Source organism: Onychostoma macrolepis, chromosome 23 (assembly GCF_012432095.1).
Source record: "Onychostoma macrolepis isolate SWU-2019 chromosome 23, ASM1243209v1, whole genome shotgun sequence".
Taxonomy (NCBI): domain Eukaryota; kingdom Metazoa; phylum Chordata; class Actinopteri; order Cypriniformes; family Cyprinidae; genus Onychostoma; species Onychostoma macrolepis.
This window is the reverse complement of record NC_081177.1, coordinates 19582213-19590397: the sequence shown is the minus strand read 5'-3', so window position 1 is coordinate 19590397 and position 8185 is coordinate 19582213. Positions and strand designations below refer to the sequence as shown.

Here is an 8185-nt window from a genome sequence, read left to right as displayed (position 1 = left end):
GGTCGAGAGATGAGGCGAGGACTCAAGTGCAGGAGAAAGTGGGTCTTTTAATAATAAAGTGCAACAACAAAAAATGAACAAAAACCACCCCGAAGGGGAAAAACAGGCAGGCAGGCAGAGGACCACAGCACAAGCAAACAAACCCACACACGACATGAAACATCCGACATCAAACAACGTAACAGCACAGGACTGCATACACCAGGAGACTATATGGGGAGCCAAACGAGGAGGACACAGGTGAAGTAACTGAAACAATAATGAGATAACAAGGAGGGCGGGGTCAGACAATAGACAGGAGAGCACATGGTACCAACAACAAACAACAAGCCATGTGCTACCACACACAGTGACATCTGGTGGCCAACCAGGGCCCACCAGCAGGGCCGTGACATAATGGACTATATATCTTGACATTATTTAAGATCTGCATAGTATCTTACTACAGTACATCTTGTAAGTGGTTAGGTGTGGAGTGTTATTTGAGTGTTCCCTGTGAGGCTAATATTAATTTTAATGTGAGCTAATTAATAATTTCAACTGAAAAAAAATGCAGTGTTTATTTATTAGGTTACATTTTATTTTGATGGTCCCCTTAGTCTATTGACTATAAGCAACTTTGCAACTACATGTCAACTAACTCTCATTAGAGTATTAGTAGGCTTAGGTTAAGGTTAGGGTCGGTAGAATGTTGACGTACTTGCAAAGTTACTTATAGTCAGTTTGTCTGTTGGGGAATCATCAAAAGAAAGTGTTAGCATATATTTAGCAGACATACTACTAATACTCTAATGACTGCTAGTTAATGCACAGATCTATTTCGATATAGCAGATGTTTTGTTCTGCTCTGAAAACATAACTGACTGTGTGTACATCAATTTCAGATAAAATATTCGAAAATGCAAGTGCATTTAACCGCAGCCGCATAATCGAGCTTCAGGACAAACAAACACAAAGCGCACGTGAAAGTCTGTCTCACAGCACAAATTATGTGCAATGAAGGATTATAAATATTATGAAAATACCAAAGATGGCTGGAAGAACACAGTTAAACCATATCGCGTCGTATGTTTATTGTCGTATACTGTTGGATATTTAAATAAATAGTCAGATCGCGAACAGATTCAATCACCCACGCAATCTTGTTCATAAATGACAGGATTCATATGTCTATTAAAGCCTTAAATCACAATGTAACGTTCAAATCTGCGTTCGCGCTGATCCAGAGAGAGCAGTTTACTTATGTGAAACACCTTTACAAAGTCTTTTGTATCGTTATACAGAAGCGATCAAAATTGAAGCATCTTCACTTTCAAAAAGGTTATTTATTCTAATAAAGATTGTATCAATTACAACATAACGCCAGCAGGTGGAGACAAGTGACTTAAACTGAGATTCGTTCAAAAAACATTGATTCATTCAGGAATGAAACAAGTGAAGTCTTCATGAGCAAGTCATGAAGTTATGAGTTATGAATCATTTGTTTCACTTTATCAGTTGGTTGAATATTGTATTCTATAAATAGACAGCAGCAATTTTTTTTCTAGAAACTCTAGTAAATTACATTTTTCAGAATCATGGTGGGAGAATAGTGATATCTATTTTAAAAATATAAATATGAAAAATAATACTACTTCTTCCTAAAGTACTTTGTGAACTATGTTTGCTCAAGAATGTTTTTAGTTTTAGCATTTTGAGTTTGTTCAATAGGCTACTCTGTTCAATATAGCAAAACAAACTTTTAATCAAATTTTTTGTTCCAGATTTTTACTTTAAAAAATAAAAATTATATATATATATATATATATATATATATATATATATATATATAAAATAATATTTATTTCATGCTCAGTCTTATTTTAAATAGGACAAGGACAAGCAAGACTTAGATAAGTAATAAACTGTATTTCTAAATCAGTAAATCTGCAAATATTGTCTTAAATAAAGTCTGATGATGCAAATTGTAATTTGTGCTTTATATTATAGCAATATGTAGTTTAAATGCGGCCCGCTTGGCCTCTGAACTTGAGTACCTCTGCCTTAGAACATAATACCAATAATACTATGGTAGTAGTCAGCCATCTATGCAAAAGCAGAGGTCAGTGTGGTGTACTGTAGATACAGCTGTCCAGGCCAACATCTGATGTACTGATGTCTTCAACTGGGAATCCAGAAAACCTGCAATAAAAACAGTACAGTTCAAAATCTATCATGCATAACCAATATAACAGGACTGCCAATCCTGTTCCTGGAGATCTACCCACCTGCAGAATTCAGATCTAACCCTGATCCAACACGCCGTCTGTAATTGCCAAACTGCTTTCATTGATGCGCTGTGAGGTAGATTTGTTGACAAGTTTCTCCCTAAAAGTACATTGATAAAACAGTTTTTCATAGTGGATCATTTAATGAAGTCGTTAAGCTAAATAATATTAGCATTGCTAACAGGCGGGACCTTATGAGAAAGGCATGTAACAGCTTTTAGGTTAGTTTACAGGCATTTACATTTGCATCATAAATACATACTCAGTCCCAAAGTGCTCCTTAGTAAACGTGGTAAAAAGATTTCTAAACTGATTAATAATTAGTATATAAAAATGAATAGAATAGAATAGAATAGAAAAGGGAGAAACAGTACAGTTCAAAATCCATCATGCATAACCAATATAACAGGACTGCCAATCCTGTTCCTGGAGATCTACCCACCTGCAGAATTCAGATCTAACCCTGATCCAACACGCCCGTCTGTAATTGCCAAACTGCTTTCATTGATGCGCTGTGAGGTAGATTTGTTGACAAGTTTCTCCCTAAAAGTACATTGATAAAACAGTTTTTCATAGTGGATCATTTAATGAAGTCGTTAAGCTAAATAATATTAGCATTGCTAACAGGCGGACCTTATGAGAAAGGCATGTAACAGCTTTTAGGTTAGTTTACAGGCATTTACATTTGCATCATAAATACATACTCAGTCCCAAAGTGCTCCTTAGTAAACGTGGTAAAAAGATTTCTAAACTGATTAATAATTAGTATATAAAAAATGAATAGAATAGAATAGAATAGAGAAAAGGGAGAAACAGTACAGTTCAAAATCCATCATGCATAACCAATATAACAGGACTGCCAATCCTGTTCCTGGAGATCTACCCACCTGCAGAATTCAGATCTAACCCTGATCCAACACGCCCGTCTGTAATTGCCAAACTGCTTTCATTGATGCGCTGTGAGGTAGATTTGTTGACAAGTTTCTCCCTAAAAGTACATTGATAAAACAGTTTTTTCATAGTGGATCATTTAATGAAGTCGTTCGCTAAATAATATTAGCATTGCTAACAGGCGGGACCTTATGAGAAAGGCATGTAACAGCTTTTTAGGTTAGTTTACAGGCATTTACATTTGCATCATAAATACATACTCAGTCCCAAAGTGCTCCTTAGTAAACGTGGTAAAAAGATTTCTAAACTGATTAATAATTAGTATATAAAAAAATGAATAGAATAGAATAGAGAAAAGGGAGAAACACAGCTAAACCCTCCATCTAAATCTTCTCAAACAAGTCAAAGAAGTATTAGTACCTGTTCAGAAGTTATAGTACACAGGAAAAAGAAATGAGACATACAATCACCTCCTAACATTTTGCATTATTTGGCAGAGTTTTGCTTACTAATAAATGTGACCTGTGCTGGCAAAATGAGTCGGAATGCACACAAGCTAATTTCGAGTTACAGGCAAAAGAAGTGAAAGATGTTGATTTTGGTCGAATTTGAGTTTTTCACAAAAATTAGTTCATTAAGCCCTCTTCTAGCGATCCCAATGCTCTAAATAGTATTTAAACATCTAAATATATCTTTATTTACATGTTTTCTGAAAGGAGTACCTTTTCTCCGCCGCATCTCGTGTTGACTGTCATCTGAAGCTTAACGGCGCTTCTGATGGCGTGTGATCCCGATAAATATACACACATACACGGAATTACAGTATTTAAGTATTCATGCAAAAATAATCTGTTATGTCTTAAGTGAACATTTGGGGAAATGTTGGGTAAAAACATAAGATGTGTGACATTATATCCTTTCATTACAGTAGGTCTAATATACAGGCCGTCTGTCTCAATGCTAATCTAATAATAAAAGAAAAGAGGAATCACTCACTGCTCTTGACTGAACTGCTTTTGTAATCAATTCATTCATAATAAACACACTAAAGTGATTTTTACATTTGATTATTTGTTTTACTTACTTGAATGCTTTTGTTTAGATGTAAAATGAAAAAAGTAATACATTACTTGTTTCTTTCCTGTGTGTGTGTGTGTGCGCATGTATATATATGTATGTATATATATATATATATATATATATATATAATCTTTTATTTTTTTGCATTGATTTATATTAATAACAACAAAGATAAAATAAAAAAATGGCTATTTTGTGATTATTAATCTAGTAATGATTATTAAGAAAAGAACTGGGAGGAAATAATTAATGTTGGTGATTTTGCTTTGGAACCTTCAGAAAACTTTAAATCAGTTTTTCTCAAAATGCTTTATCTTTATCGACTTCAAACGGGTGTAGCGCAGTAATTTTTCGTCCGATTCTAACAACTCGTATATCATTTTGAAAAGTGAAAAAGTGACAATTATTTGAAAATTTGCTCATTTTGCCAGCACAGGTCACAAATGGTGAAATCTCTATACAAGTAATTCAGAGAACAGGTAAACCTTGTTCATTTACATATATTACCAACACTGTAACAATACAAAGCTGGTTGAAAATCTGCAAACTTACCTTTTAGGGCAATGATTACAATATAAGGATTATTTGGCAGCTTTGTATGTTCATCTAGTTGCCATCATCTGAAGTCTTTGAGTGTTGGCGTCTTCACACGCCAGGCTGGATCCAAACTGGAACTGGTGTAATCTCTAGTAACCTTGGGATGGACATCCCGAGATATAAACAGGAAAGCAAAAGGAGAAAGATTAGAATAGCTGCTGTTCATATTATTTCAGACAAAAGATTATTTATTTAATCAAATATAACTTAATTGCAAGGTTATGAGATGTTTTGTGTGAATGTTAAAATGTAATTGATTGCTGTGATCAAAGCTGAATTTTCAGCATCATTACTTCAAACTTCAGTGTCACATGATCTTTCAGAAATCATTCTAATATGCTGATTTTACCAAAGAAGCATTTCTGATAAATGGGTCATTCTATAGAAATGTACATTTTTCTGTCCCTAGCCTTTACAGAAATATAACACTTGAAAAGAATTTAGGGTTACAACTTGTTTTATATATTTTAAATTGAAACAATATGTTATTTGATCAATTAAACCTTCTTGAGCCATCAATGTGGCAATATTTGTTTTTAATTAATTATAAAGAATTCCAAGCACCACAAAACTGCTCGTCCCAACAGCCATGTACAGAGGGAAAGTGCTTTATTTTGAGAATACTCAAAATCTGGAATACAAATGGATTAAACTACTTAATTTAGTAAGTATACCATGACTGACAACATGTGGTTTGATACCTTGCAGCAGACATTCTGCAAAATGCATTTTCATGAAAACTGTAACTGGTGTTACTGTCACTGGTGTCACCTTCTTTATGGGTTACACCAGTGAAGATCAGTTTATGTTTATGTTCTTTACTAACTGCTTTCACTAATTGCTAAACGTAACAATTTAGTCTCATCTATTAATTATAGTTGAAGAATAAGTATCTTTGGTCTAATGTATGTCACTGGTGATTCATTGTGTCACTGGTGTTATTGTGTTTTTTTTCTGTCACATTACATAAAATGTGTCACGATAATAATTTTACATCCATTGAATTCTGCTTCACTCAAGAGTTAAGATTTTAAGGATTGCATCATTACTTGTTTATAACTGTTTTTTCCCAAAAAAATATTTTCATTGTTATAACAAATACATGGTTGCACAAATGTACTAACATCATTCAATCACACTTTTAACAAACCTGATTAAAATAAATAAAACAATCTCCTTATTTGTTGCATTATCATTGTTTTCATGTAACTGACTACATGTGCTGAAATAAATCGAGAAATAATATTTCATAAAAACTTCTAAAATTGACAAAGGTAACACCAGTGACAATTATTTTTTATTTTTTTACATGTGGTCTTTAAATAAATCTACTAAAAATATTTTTAAAATCATTAAGCTGTCATTTATGTGTATTCATAATGTAAAAAGGTAATCTAATAATGTGGTCTAAGTTTAAATGTTAAAAAAAGAAATACATTTTAAGACATCTTGCCAAAAGTACCAAAAGTGGATGTTTCTGTAGAATGACCCAAATATGAATGTAACCTGTGCTGAGTTGTATTTTTGTGTGAATGTTTTAACAGTGTAAAGTTTGTTTGTTTGTTTATTTTTATCAGGATTTTTTTTAAAGGAAATTCTTATTTTTATTCAGCAAGGATGCATTAAATTAATCAAAAATGAGTGTAAAGTTTTCTGTTTCAACTAATGCTGTTCTTTTGAAATTTCTATTCATCAAAGAATCCTGAAAAAAAAACACACACAAAAATATTGTGCAGCACAACTATTTTCAACATTGATAATAATCAGAAATGTTTCTTGAGCAGCAAATCAGTATATTAGAATGATTTCTGAAGGATCATGTGGCTCTGAAGACTGGAGTAATGATGCTGAAAATTCAGCTTTGATCACAGGAATAAATTACATTCACACAGAGAACAGCTATTTTAAATTGTAATACTACTGTTTTTTTTTTTTGTTTTTTTTTATCTGAATTTTTTAATAAATTCAGGCTTGGTGAGCATAAGAGACTGAATTTTGAACATTAGTGCATGTTTGAGGTTAACTTACCAACCATATTGTTCATTGTGCCTGGGAGATGTTGTCCGACAGGAGGTCCGCTCTGAGTCTGGGGTGCAGGCCATCAACATGGAAAAATGTAGGAACATAAGAAGCAATTTGTCACAGAGCCAACAATATTTAGTATACAATGCCAGCCAGGTTTATTACAAGGAACCAAGCTAGAGCAGGTGAAATGTAGAAAAGAGAAAGAAGAATATACAGAAAACATTCTTTTAACATAATTTGCTTCTAGGTTTATTTATTTAATATTGCTCATACTTCTTATTTGTGGATGTCAAAGCCCTCTTAAAATTTTAAGAAGCTTCACCTGTTCACTTGTGTTCCTTACTTCTCCATCTGCGGCTCCCTTCAGAAATTGTGAAATCTTGGAGCCTCCCATCTTGCCGTGCTTTTGTTTTTCTTCTGAAATCACAGAACAGTTTTTTATCAACATTTGTTTACCATGAGAGATCAAAATACGTTTGAACTAGATTCAGTTAATTGTCCCGCTGATGTAAGTGACGTCACCGATTAACGGTACAGTGTAGAGTAGACTATATGTTTAGGTTAAATAAATGAGCCTATTTCCAATCATCCACTGAAAAATTACCAGCAAAACTTTTACAGAACTGTCAAAACCTCTCATCTACACATAAAGATGTGAATAAAATCCCAAACATTCAATAAGAGCTGTCTATGGAGTTAGCCTAATGTTAACCTTACGTCCTCTGAAAATGGCTAAGATGCTAACGGACTTGTTCGAAGACACTAAACCATTTCTATGAACTAATTTCACCAGAAACGAGTCAAATACAAGCAAGAGGGGCGTCAGGAATAACTGTATTTAATATTTGTGAGATTTTAGCAACTAAACTTACCGAAAACAGTAAAAACAGCAGCGAGAATCGGAGCTTCCTGCTTGTCAGTCGTTGTGTTGCCGCTCCGTTTCCATGGCAACTCCCTCCGCTCCAGTGTTTGAACCAACGCGGCTCGAACGTTCAGCACGCACGCATTAAAACACGTCACAGTCACGCAGAATTTACATAAATAATCATATAAAATTAGAACATTGCATAAATAAATAACTTAAATCTAATTAAATTATTATTAAATCATACATTTAATTTATTTAAATGTAGTTCTATGACACCGTGCACGTTATTGTCGGATAAAGCAGCACTTTTATATATATAAAATATATATTTATATTTATATTTATAATATATATATTTATTTTTAATGAACACTCAACCACCTTATTTTATTAGAAAGCCTGCTTGCATGTAGACCAGGGGTGGGCAATTAATTTCTCTAAGGGTCCAAGAGAAACT

The 8185-nt window shown here is 33.4% G+C and overlaps 1 long non-coding RNA gene across 3 annotated transcripts; it reads right to left on the bottom strand.

Moving 5' to 3' along the window:
- Nucleotides 1-1826: 1826 nt before the first annotated feature.
- Nucleotides 1827-8023, bottom strand: LOC131531532 (uncharacterized). Of its 3 annotated transcripts, XR_009268713.1 has the most exons (8): nucleotides 7733-8023; nucleotides 7183-7277; nucleotides 6864-6921; nucleotides 4791-4932; nucleotides 3155-3255; nucleotides 2710-2810; nucleotides 2268-2367; nucleotides 1827-2181 (listed from the first exon to the last, which is right to left on the bottom strand). It is a non-coding gene; the product is annotated as an uncharacterized LOC131531532 (long non-coding RNA). The 3 variants fall into 3 exon arrangements; XR_009268714.1 differs by lacking the exon at nucleotides 2268-2367 and having other exon boundaries at nucleotides 1828-2181; nucleotides 6868-6921; nucleotides 7733-8022; XR_009268712.1 differs by lacking the exon at nucleotides 2268-2367 and having other exon boundaries at nucleotides 1829-2181; nucleotides 7733-8022.
- Between the last annotated feature and the right edge of the window lie 162 nt (nucleotides 8024-8185).